The following is a 13,298-nucleotide window of genomic DNA, read 5'->3' on the forward strand; positions in this document are numbered from 1 at the left end:
TATTTAGAGTGAAATAATAAATGTAATAACAATAAGAATGAAGTAAAATAATAAATGTAATCTATATAAATAAAAATGTAATGTTCGTTTGTGGGATTAACAGAACTCAAAAACCACTGGACGAATTGACACCAAATTTGGACACAAGACACCTAACAACCCAATGTATGTCCTTCACTAAAAAAATGATTTTGTCATTTGGGAGTTGTAGTTGCTGGGATTTATAGTTCTCCTACAATCAAAGAGCAGTCTGAACCCCACCAACGATTGAACTGAACCAAACGTGGCACACAGAACTCCCATGACCAACAGAAAATACTGGAAGGGTTTGGTGGGCAATGTCCTTTGGTTTTGGAGTTGTAGTTCACCTACATCCAGAGATCACTGTGGACTCAAACAATGATGGGTCTGGACCAAACTCTACACGAAGACTCAATATGCCCAAATGTGAACACTGGTGGAGTTTGGGGAAAATAGAATCTTGACATTTGGGAATTGTAGTTGCTGGGATTTATAGTTCACCTACAATCACAGAGCATTCTGAACCCAACCAACGATAGAATTGAGCCAAACCTTCCACACAGAACCCCCATGTGGGCCACAGCAACGCGTGGCAGGGGAAGGCTAGTAACAATAATAATGAAGTAAAATAATAAATGTAATAATAAAATAGTAAAATAACATAAATGTAATAATAACAACAATAATAAAGTAAAATAATAAATGTAATAATAAATAGAGTAAAATAATAAATGAAATAATAGAGTAAAATAATAAATGTAGTATAATAATAATAATAATAATAATAATAACAACAGAGTAAAATAATAAATAACTTTGACTTAAGTATAAGTTGAGGGGGGCTTTTTCAGCCTTAAAAAAGGGCTGAAAAACTCTGCTTATCCTCAAGGCTTTGGGGTTCGGCTTCATCTTTTCCTTGGTTGGCATTTGCTTTCCCGGTTCAGAGTTTTCTTGTGTCCTAGGTAATCGTAATATAGAATTGCCCAAACCATGGCAGTTGGAAAGGATGAATATAAGTATTCATACCTCTCTGCCCCGGAGTGTGGTGGAGGCTCCTTCTTTGGAGGCTTTTAAGCAGAGGCTGGATGGCCATTTGTCAGGGGTGATTTGAATGCAATATTCCTGCTTCTTGGCAGGGGGTTGGACTGGATGGCCCATGAGGTCTCTTCCAACTCTTTGATTCTATGATTCTATACACACACATATAATAGAATTATAAATTTATAGTGATTTATAGTTGTTCAAACCAGGAGCATTGAAGAGTACTGCTCGACCTCTCAGCGGCCTTCGATACCGTCGACCACGGTATCCTTCTGGGACGCCTCGCAGGGATGGGTCTTGGAGGTACTGTTTTGCAGTGGCTCCGGTCATTCCTGGAGGGTCGATCTCAGAAGGTGTTGTTGGGGGACACCTGTTCAACCCCACAACCATTGTCTTGTGGGGTTCCTCAGGGCTCAATATTGTCTCCCATGTTGTTTAACATCTACATGAAGCCGCTGGGGGAGATCATCCGGAGTTTCGGGGTACGGTGTCATCTGTACGCGGATGATGTCCAACTCTGTCACTCCTTTCCACCTGCTACTAAGGAGGCTGTCCAGGTCCTGAACCGGTGCCTGGCCGCTGTGACGGTCTGGATGAGGGCGAACAAATTGAAATTGAATCCAGACAAGACAGAGGTACTCCTGGTCAGTCGCAAGGCCGAACAGGGCATAGGGTTACAGCCTGTGTTGGATGGGGCCACACTCCCCCTGAAGACGCAGGTTCGCAGCTTGGGAGTGATCCTGGACTCATCGCTGAGCCTGGAGCCCCAGGTTTCGGCGGTGACCAGGGGAGCATTTGCACAGCTAAAGCTTGTGCGCCAGCTGCGCCCATACCTTGGGAAGTCTGACTTGGCCACGGTAGTCCACGCTCTGGTTACATCCCGTTTAGACTACTGCAACGCTCTCTACGTGGGGTTGCCTTTGAAGACAGCTCGGAAGCTCCAACTAGTCCAACGCTCGGCAGCCATGATTTTAACAGGAGCGGAGCGCAGGGAGCATACAACCCCCCTGTTGCGCCAACTCCACTGGCTACCGATCTGCTACCGGGCTGAATTCAAAGTGCTGGCGTTGGCCTTTAAAGCCCTAAACGGTTCCGGCCCAAGCTACCTATCTGACTGCATCTCTGCCTATGAACCCACCAGGAGTTTGAGATCTTCCGGGGAGACCCTGCTCTCGATCCCGCCTGCTTCTCAAGCTCGGCTGGCGGGGACGAGAGATAGGGCCTTTTCTGTGGTGGCCCCCCGGCTTTGGAACACCCTCCCCATAGAGGTACGATCAGCCCCTTCGCTGATGGTGTTTCGGAAAAGATTGAAGACATGGATGTTTAAACAAGCATTCGGTTAATCCGTTGTAACGAATTGTGATGACTAAGGATTGGTTATACACGGACGATGAATTTTGGATTACGATTCCAGTTATGAGATGCATAGGATTGTTATTGGTGGCCCAATAATTTGTACTGTATATGTGTTTTATGCTTTTAACTGAATATTGTTTTTTAAATGTTGTAAACCGCAATGAGTCGCCGATTTAGGCTGAGATATTAGCGGTATACAAGTGCATTAATAAATAAATAATAATAAATAAGAGTACGAATAGAAGTATTTTAGTAACCACATTCCTCCCTGCCCACAAATTCAGCTCTGAGTATAGCTTTTTTTCTCTCACTAGAAGTATATGGGGATATTGCTGACCTTTATGCAATAAACAACATAATAGTCGTAAGTGCTGGTTTTGACCTACAAAGCCCTATACGGCTCCGGCCCAGTGTATCTGTCCGAACGGATCTCCCTTTATGTCCCACCCCGGAGTCTAAGATCTTCTGGGGAGGCCCTGCTCTCGACCCTGCCTCTATCACAAGTGAGGTTGGCGGGGACGAGGAGCAGAGCCTTCTCGGTGGTGGCCCCCCACCTGTGGAATTCGCTCCCCGGGGAAATTAGATCAGCAACATCACTCCTTTCCTTCAGGAAAAAACTGAAAACATGGATTTGGGACCAGGCATTCGGACAATCGGGCAGATAAAGAAAGGACTTTGAGTATGGCCAGGAAATGACTAATGGAATGGAATTTGGAACTCTGAAAGATGAACACTGAACATGTGAATAGTTTTTATTTGATGTGAAGTATATTGATTGTTTTGATTGTTTTAACTGTGATAATTGTTTTAACTATGGTTTAGTACACTATGTGTAATTTTTGTATAGGCATCGAATTGTGCCTTTTGTAAGCCGCCCTGAGTCCCCCCTCGGGGGTTGAGAAGGGCGGGGTAAAAGTACCCGAAATAAATAAATAAAAATAATAAATAAGGTATTTCCATGACTGGATTGACCTTGAAGGAGCTGGGGGTGGTGGCAGCCGACAGGGAGCTCTGGCGTGGACTGGTCCATGAAGTCATGAAGAGTCGGAAACGACTGAATGAATGAACAAAAAAATTTCAATGAAATCAAATTAAAAGTCGGAAGTGTACTTTGCGAGAATGGGCCAGGTGAACTAGGGACTGAGGGAGAGACTGTCCACCACCATTTTGTCCTTCCACCTGAGGCAATCCCTCCATGCGGCCTAGAAAGGAAAAAACCACTCCAAAGCCCTCTCTCACCTTCACACTCATATGATTTCAGCTTCATATCCTCCCCTCAAGTTATTTAATATACCAGCACCTCATTACCTGTTTGTTTCTGCCTCGTTTAGTCTTCCTGTTGAGTTTGGAATAGTCTAACATCGGCCATTTTTCCCCCACAGTCTTGAGAGATTCTACTGTACTGTCACAACATCCGCCATTTTGTTTTTCTGTGCTGAGGGCTACTGGGCATGCTCAGAACAAGATAGAGGCCCAATGCCCATACACCCTGATTGGCTGCCTGGCCTGAGGCTTTTTTCCCATGCCTGCTATAGAGGCCTCCTGAGCATGCCCAGTAGCTCTCAGCACAGAGAATCAAAATGGCTGACCTGTGTTTCCCACTTTCCTGCCAACTTAATGCATCCATAGTTGTCGCCAAAATCTGTAGTCTCCCAAAGGGCCGAGACTTTCCTGAGTGATTTGCAGCCAAATGAAGAAGATCTGCACCAGGTTGAAGGCAAACAGACAGAGATTTTTATTCCCCCCCCCCATATTTTAAGTCCCCCCCAAGTTATTTTACTCTCAGTCACAGCTACTTAAAAGCAGAAATAACTCCCCATGTCAAAAGAGACCTCTCCTATAACTAAATTATAATTCAAAGGTAAAAAAAATTAGTAAAACAGCTTTTTGGGTCATATTTTTCTGCCCAGAGATGAGGAGGAGGAGGATCACATTGCCCCTGTGCTGGCGCTTTGCTGTGGTGTTGAAGTCACACTAAAGCATAGGAGAGGACAGCTTGTAGTCGTCTGTTTATTAAATAATTAACATGGGGAGGCCCTGCTCTCAGTTCCACTTCCTTCACAGGCTCGATTGGTGGGGACGAGAGATAGGGCCTTCCCAGTGGTGGTCCCTCGGCTATGGAACTCCTCCCCAGTTAAATCAAATCAGCCCCTTCTCTCCTAACCTTCAGAAAAAAAAACTTAAGATGTGGTTTTGGGAACAAACTTTTGACAAGTATTTTTTTTTTTTTTGTCGTGTCAGGAGCAACTTGAGAAACTGCAAGTCACTTCTGGTGTGAGAGAATTGGCCGTCTGCAAGGACGTTGCCCAGGGGACACCCGGATGTTTTTGATGTTTTATCATCCTTGTGGGAGGCATGAGGAGCTGGAGCTGATGGAGGGAGCTCATCCACGCTCTCCCCAGATTTGGACCTGCGACCTGTTGGTCTTCAGTCCTGCTGGCACAGGGGTTTAACCCACTGTGTCACCGGGGGCTCCTTGAGAAGCTCATCCATGCTCTCCCCAGATTTGGACCTGCGACCTGTTGGTCTTCAGTCCTGCTGGCACAGGGGTTTAACCCACTGTGTCACCGGGGGCTCCTTGAGAAGTAATGGGAGCAGTGCAATAAGTGTCTATGAAACAATGTGATTGACAAATAGAATGGCCTTGGACTATGTTTTGGTTAGCGTGATTTTAATTGTTGATTTTAGTAATTGTGGTTTTAATTGTTTGGTTTTATTTGTAATTGTTTATTTGATATGGCATCAATTTGCTACCTCTTGTAATAATAATAATAATAATAACAACAACAACTACTACTACTACTACTTTATTTGTAGATTGCCCTCTCTCCCAAAAGGGACTCAGTGCAGTTTATATACAGAGACAGGCAAACATTCAGTGCCTTACAAAGTAAAAACAATAGAAATAATACAATAACAATAGTAAACTGAAATGAGAACTAGGCAGCAATAAACCAATTAGACATTAAAACTAAGACATGAATGAACGTTAAATATATATATTATTAAAGCAGTTAAAATAAGTTGCATTTGAAATGGCTTACAGAGGTGTTTATTAAAAATATATTGTGGCCATCATACAATGCAAATGGGTATGCCAACGTTCTGGTAGATTAAAATACCTTAGTCCTCTTCCTCTCCATACACAAAAGTGTAAAAGTGTGTTTTCAGAAGTTTCTTAAAGGAGAGGAGGGTGGAGGATGTTTTTTCTTTCCTTAGGGAGGAAGTTCCAGAGACGGGGAGCCATCACGGAGAAGACCCCCTCTCTCATGAGATGGGGATGGGACTGAGAGCAGGGCCTCCTCCACTGACCGCAGTGCGCGAGATGGCCTATATAGGGAGATGCAATTGGACAAATAGCCTGGACCCAAACTGTGTGGCCACCTTGAGTCCCCTCTAGGGTGAGAAAGGCAGGATATAAATATGGTAAATAAATAACTAAGTCGTTTATTTTTTAAAAAATTTATTATAAGCACTTTCACCATAATGATAGTAGACTCTCTGTTAACCATGAGGATTAATTGATAAATGTCATTTCTAGTTACTTGAGAGTCACTATTAAAAGTAGGTCTACCTCATACTATATCCCTTGCTATACTATCCCACAAAATATATTAGCTTGATACTCATATTCATACATAGTGAATAAAAAGCAAATTAAAACAAACTTAATGTAACCGAGTCTGATGATGATGATAATGATGATGATGACAGCTCTGGGTTATATTTCTGCAAAAAAGAAATAAAGATTTTATTGTAATTTTGATTTAAAGTACTGTATTATCTTATGTTGGTTGCTTGAGTTCCAGAGATGAATCAGGAAGTTTCTTGTTTAAATGTTGATGTCAATCACTTCAGCCATAACGGTAATCAATTAACTACTTTTGGAAATGTAGCAGGAACTCAGTTATTTTGTAACAAGTCAACACGTCTTTGGAAGTCTTTCAAAAGAGGCTGGATGACCATTGTTCTGGGGGGCTTTGATGGTGCTTTCCTGCCTGGCAGAAGGGTTGGACTGGATGGCCTTCTGGGGTCTCTTCTAATTCTAGGATTCTGTAATTTTATGAAGATTTCTAAGCAGAGGTTGGATGTCTGTCTGTTGGGAGGGCTTTGATTGTGCATCGCTGGACTAGATGGCCCTTGGGGTCCCTTCCAGCTCTATAACTCTATATGATTTTATACAAACTTGGATAGGATTCTTCTGCTATCAATGCTCTCCTTTCCGCACCAAGTTCTGTGCAAGTTTTATTTTAGGGGTCTTGGTTTGCACTAGGAGAGAATTAGTCTTTTTCGAATATATTTTAGGAGCCCCAAGACATTTCATGTGGTTCAAAGATGCCAACCTTTCCTTTTAATTAAAGCCCGAAAGAGGTGCATGGGCTATTCGAAAGCAGCGGAGGCTAGTATAATTATAGTGGAGGTGTAGTTTTTAGTATAAAAAGGAATCCCCCCCATGTCTCGCACAGAGAGAAGGAAAGAGAGATGAATGCTAAAAATATCTCAGAATTGGCAAGAACCTTGTCCAGACCTATAGAGATTTGGGGGCAAGAAAAAGACTTGACCGCAATTTTGCACAAAATGAAATTCAATTCTTACCACATTGCAAGGACCAGTAGCCAAGAGACAATCAGAGGCAGTGGTTTCACTCCGGAGGCCAAGGTTTGAATCCCTCTTGGCCAAGCACACTCATTGGGAGGCACTGGTTGAGTCACTCTCTCTCAGCCCAAGAGCAACAGTCATACATTGGAAGTGACTTGAAGGCACACAACAGTAAAAGTCGCATGTGATGGATTATACCTCCAACTTCTAGATCAGTGGTTCTCAACCTGTGAGTTCCCAGTTGTTAGGATTTCTGGGACTTGAAGGCCAAAACATCTGGGGACTCACAGGTTGAGAACCACTGTTCTAGATAGAAAGATAAGTGAAGAACAGTAGGAAATTGACAAACATTCTAGGGATCCATATCATTAGGTCCCCTGTCCTCCTGCTTTCTTCCTTCTCCAGCTCTGTTGCCTTCTTGGTGACTCCTTCCTTCCTTCCTTCCTTCCTTCCTTCCTTCCTTCCTTCCTTCCTTCCTTCCTTCCTTCCTTTTCCCCTTGCTTTCTCTCATACACACTCCTCTTCTTTCCTTCTTTTCTCTTATTTTTTCTCTTTCTTCCCTCTCTTCTTTCTTTCCTTCTTCTCTTTTCACGTCTTCCTCTCTCCTTCCTCCCCTCATACCTTTCCCCCTTTCCTTCCTTCCTTTCTTTTTCTTTATTTCTTACTCCTCCCTCCTTCCCTCCTTTTCTTCCTTCCTTCCTTCCTTCCTTTCTTTCCTTCTGATGCTGAAAATTTGACATTTTGCAAGGCCCCACGGATATCGAAGGAAGCCTGGCGAGTTCCGCTAACTGCAAATGTTCCAAGACAGAAATCAGGATTTCAGCAGTGTGAAAGCAAACGACAGAAGCTTTATTCAATCTGCAGATTGGATGCTTGTACGGCAAGGGGTCATCTATATAAATAAAAATGTAATATTCGTTTGTGGGATTAACATAACTCAAAAACCACTGGACGAAATGACACCAAATTTGGACACAATACATCGATCAGGCCAACGAGTGACCATCACTCATAAAAACACTGAAAAGCACAGCAGATGAGACTTAAAAAGCAAAAAAACCCAAAAAATGCATCACAACACATGCACAAAACCATATATATATACATACATATACGCATATATACACACACAAAACACATATACACAGACTGGGCCACAGCAACGCATGGCAGGGGACAGCTAGTAGAATCATAGAATCATAGAGTTGTAAGAGACCTCATGGGCCATCCAGTCCAACCCCCTGCCAAAAAGCAGGAAAATTGCATTCATTGCACTCAAAATGTACAACCAGAAAGCACAAGGAAAAAGCGGGCATCTTTATACATAAGAGTTTCCATGCCTTAACATCGCTATAGTTTGAAATTCCCTCCCATTTCCCTGATTGGTCAGTTCCAATCCCGGCACCAGTTTATGGTCCCAATGATGACTGCATAAACCACAGAGCACTGTTGCACCCTAAGGCCTTTCTTTTTCACATTTGTTGTCTGGCTGCTGCAGTTTGAACCAAGCTTCGAACTGCATTCAATGGTCAGTCTGGATGGGACCTTGGTCTCGCTGCCAACATGGAAGTCTCTCCTCTCCTTCAAACTGAATCCCTTGCTCCACTCTCAGGAAGAAGGAAAACAAGAGGGTCTTCCAGGAAGGAACCAGACCCAGATTTCCCCTAATGTCTCTCCTACTCGGCAAACCGTCTAGCTTCTGCTAGCCTTCCAGTAGCTGCTTTCTCTCGGGTCCAGGCATAGCGCTGGCATTTCCCATGACCTTGCTAAGAGGAAGAGAAAGAAGAGGAACAGGGCTCAGAGAACACGATCTTACCAACACTTGCAACACCTAAAGGTTACTGACGGTCCCTCACTGGGTGCAGGCAGGTCATGGGTGCGAGTCTTGAGAATGTTTCTTTGCCTTTAATGGTAGCCCCATGCAAAAAAGTAACATGGAAACTGATATTGCTCCTTTTGCCTTCACGAAGAAACAAGGTTTAGAATAATAGAACCATAGAGTTTGAAAAGACCACATGGGCCATCTAGTCCAACCCCCTTCTGCCATACAGGAGAAACATATTCTCTTTTTTTTTTTTTTTGGAATAAATTTTGATTAAACAGTTTAGAACATAAATACATGGAAAGAGGGGAAATATTTAGAAAGAAGATAGAAAAGTAGGAAATACTATCAATAACTCAGGAGAAACATATTCAAAGCACCTATGACAGATGGCCATCTAGCTTCTCTTTAAAAGCCTCCAAAGAAGGAGCTTCCACTACTCTCTGAGGCAAAGAGTTCCACTGCTGAACGGCTTTTCTTAATCAGGATGTTCTTCCTGATGTTCAGATGCAATCTCCTTTCCTTTTATTTGAATCTATGGAGTCCTGGTTTCCAGGGCAGCAGAAAACAAGCCTGGTCCCTCTTCCTTATGACAACCTTTCACATATTTGTACATGGCTATCATGTCTCCTCTCAATCTCTTCTGCAGACTAAACATACCCATCTCTTTAAGATGCTCCTCACAGGGATTCATGATCTCCAGACCTTTGATCATTTTAGTTTCCCTCCTCTGGACACCTTCCAACGTGTCAATGTCTCTTTTAATCTGTGATGTCCAGAACTGGACACAGTATCCCAGGAGATGCCTGTCCAAAGCAGAATGGAGAGGCACCATGACTTGATCTGGACACTATACTCCTTTTGATGCAGCCCAAAATCCCATTGGCTTTTTAGCTGCTGCATCACACTATTGGCTCATGTTTAACTTGTCTGATCTTTTTCACATGGACTGTTGTTGAGCCACAAATCACCCATTCTGTATCTTTGCATGTCATTTTTTTTCTGCCTAAGTGTAGTATCTTACATTTGTTCTTGTTAAACTTTATTTTGTTAGTTTTGGCCAATCAGCTCTTTAATCCGTTAAGGCCACTTTGAATTCTGATCCTGTCCTCTGGAGTATTAGCTATCCCTCCTAATTTTGTGTAATCTGTAAACTTGATAAGTATGCCCTCTAAACCTTAATCTAAGTCATTAATAAAGATGTTGAACAGTACTGGGCCCAGAACCGAACCCTGTGGCACTCCGCTAGTCACTTCTTTCCCGGATGAAGAGGAACCATTGGTGAGCACCCTTTGAGTTAGGTTGCTTAACCAATTACAGATCTACTTCATGTTGTTGTTCATTCATTCAGTCGCTTCCGACTCTTCTTGACCTCATGGACCATCCAACGCCAGAGCTCCCTGTCAGACGTCACGACCCCCAGCTACTTCAAGGTTAAGCCAGTCACTTCAAGGTTAAGCCAGTCACTTCAAGGATACCATCCATCCATCTTGCCCTTGGTCGGCCCCTCTTCATTTTTCGTTCCATTTTACCAAGCATAATTGTCTTCTCTAAGCTTTCCAACCTAGCAGTTTGAAAACATGCAAATGTGAGTAGATCAATAGGTACCGCTCCGACAGGAAGGTAATGGCGCTCCATGCAGTCATGCTGGCCGCATAACCTTGGAGCTGTCAATGGACAACGGCAGCTCTTCAACTTAGAAATTGAGATGAGCACCACACCCCAGAGTCAGACATGACTGGACTTAATGTCAGGGGACAACCTTTACCTTTAAGCTTTCCTGTCTTCTCATTAAGTGGCCAAAGTACTTCATCTTTGCCTCCTTCCCTTCAGTGAGCAGTCAGGCTTTATTTCCTGAAGTATGGACTGGTTGGATATTCTCGTTGTCCAAAGCACTCTTAGAACTTTCCTCCAACACCACAGTTCAAAATCATCTATCTTCATTCATTCAGTCTTCCCTATGGTCCAGCTTTCACATCCGTATGCTACTACGGGGAATACCATTGCTTTAACTATGTGGATCTTTGTTGTCAGTGTGATGTCTCTACTCATCACTGTTTTATCGAGATTGGTCATTGCTCTCCTCCCAAGAAGTAAACGTCTTCTGATTTCCTGGCTGCAGTCTGCATCTATTATTATTATTATTATTATTATTATTATTATTATTATTATTTGCTTCATTTTTATACCGCATTTTTCAGCCTCAATCGGCGACTCAATGCGGTTTACAGTGCAATTTATATAACAATGACAATTAGATTAAAACACAACATACACGACAGACAATACAAGACAAACAACGTGGTCATCAACGCCTCAGTAAAATCAGATTCCGTTCTCATAATCCTTCTACCATTCCTTTGTTCATTTATACCGTATTCCTAAGTTCAGTTGCCTTGTTGACCGAACGCCTGTTCATAGAGCCACGTCTTGACCCTCCATACTACTTCATAGTAGCCCACATTTGACTAGTTTGTTTGCAAGAAGTCATGGGAGACCTTGTCGAAGCTCTTACTGAAACCAAGATATGCTCCATCCACAGCATTCCCTATATCTACCAAGCTTGTAACGCCATAAAACAAAATAGATGAGTCTGCCATAAGTTTCTTTGGATAGGAAATTGATTTTCTGCATCCAGATCCTTGGCTTTTATTTTCTTTGCAAACAAGACGGAGAAGGGTTTGTGGTGAACCCTACAGGGCCACAAGGCATAATTAAAATCTAAGGAGGAGATGCAAGAACAACAACAACGGTCGCGGATGGACAGCAAGGAAAAAGAGTAGAAAATATGGAGCCAAAACCAATGCCAGGCGCCACAAGGCCTTCTTGTCCCATCTGCTCTCATTATTATTAACAGCCACAGTAACCTCAGGCTGTTGCATCTGCGTTAATTCATTAGCAAGTCATCCAAACAAAGCTAAGTCTGGGGCCAAAACCTTCTTGGATCCCGGCAGAGCTCTATAGTCCAGTTGAGGCTCCACTTGCATTAGCTGCATCTACTCTGTTGATGTAATGCAGTTTGGCACCACTTGAGCTGCCATGGCTCCCTGTTATAAGATCATGGGACTTGTAGTTTGGGAAGGTGCTGGCTCTCTTGGCCGAGAAGGCAAAGGATCTTGCAAAGTGATGATGATGATAGTAATTTTATTTCTTTCCCACCTGTCCTCATGGCTCGAGATAAGTCACAGCATAGTCAAAACTCACAAACATTGCAAAAAATTCTATAAACACACATATTAAATTGTAGTTCTATACAAGATCGCTCCCACAGCAATGAGACATGGGATCAAACTGCATTCATTTGACAGTGTAGAGTAGATGCACCCATAGTTCCTAATGCTGCTTTCACGCTCTCAGTCATTCTGAGTTACTCCCTGCTTATTTTGTAGTCTTAAGTCATTGAATTAATAGTGGACTAATAACAAATAATGGGAGGATTTTCCAATGTTCTTTTATGAGTTTGAGATCAGTGAATGACTATGGTTTGATAAGGCCCCAACACTCTTTGGCAGAGAAAACTGAAGGTCTTGTACCACTACAACTCCCAGGATTCCATAGCATTAAGCTGTGGCAATTGAAGTGGTATCAAACTGCATTCATTCTGCAGTGTAGATGCAGGCTGAGTGAGATTCTAACTCTATGTAAATGTGTAGTTGCATTTGTTGATCGGGCTTAGCCATAGGATTGCCAGTTTATGACACCCCAGGCGTGAAGGGTTTCAAAACCAGATGGAATGCCACTGGCTGATGTTAGTAAGCATTATTTATGCATCAAGTATCAACCATAGTTGCTCAGAGTTTGTCATTCAGAGACACAGAAACCACGTTTCCTTGTTTGAACGTTGGGATAGACACCTTCGCTAAAAGCTCTGTCCCCAATTCATAGTGAAATGAAAGGATAATTATTTCTTACTTTGGGAAAAATAGGATCTTAGAGCTGAGAGGGGACTTAAAGGACATCTAATCTGACCCCATTCTATCATGTAAGAATGTGCAACGAAAGAACTCCTGAAAGAGACCCATCCAAGGGCATTCAAGGAACATCTAGTCCAACCCCATTTTATCATGTAGAACTCCACAACTAAAGCACTCTTGGAAGAGGCCCATCCAACCTGTTTAAAGTACTCTAAAGTTTGAAGAGATCACCATCTTCCGAGGCAACATATTGGAACAGTTGGTATAGCAAATAAGTTATTCCTAATGATTAGCTGGAATTCCTTTTCTTCAGATCATATGCCATCATAATCTTCTATTGTCCAGGTCAAACACATACAGCTCTTTCCAACCATTCCTTAAACTTTAAAGGTTTTGAATCCCAAACCTAGAACCATCCTGATCCTTTTTCTCTGAACAGGCTCTTCATATTTAATGTAATCTCCAAATAGAAAGCAGATGCAGAGAAGAGTGGAGAGGAAAACCTGGCAATGAATGGGAAGGAAGAACAAGTAAATACATAAAGA

At 42.7% G+C, this 13,298-nt stretch overlaps 1 protein-coding gene across 1 annotated transcript in view; it reads left to right on the forward strand.

The window, feature by feature from the left end:
* LOC132780394 (bone morphogenetic protein 8B-like) overlaps positions 1–13,298 on the forward strand; it is a 46,292-nt gene that overhangs the window by 12,303 nt on the left and 20,691 nt on the right. The window lies entirely within an intron of this gene.

Source organism: Anolis sagrei, chromosome X (assembly GCF_037176765.1).
Source record: "Anolis sagrei isolate rAnoSag1 chromosome X, rAnoSag1.mat, whole genome shotgun sequence".
In the NCBI taxonomy this organism is placed as follows: Eukaryota; Metazoa; Chordata; class Lepidosauria; order Squamata; family Dactyloidae; genus Anolis; species Anolis sagrei.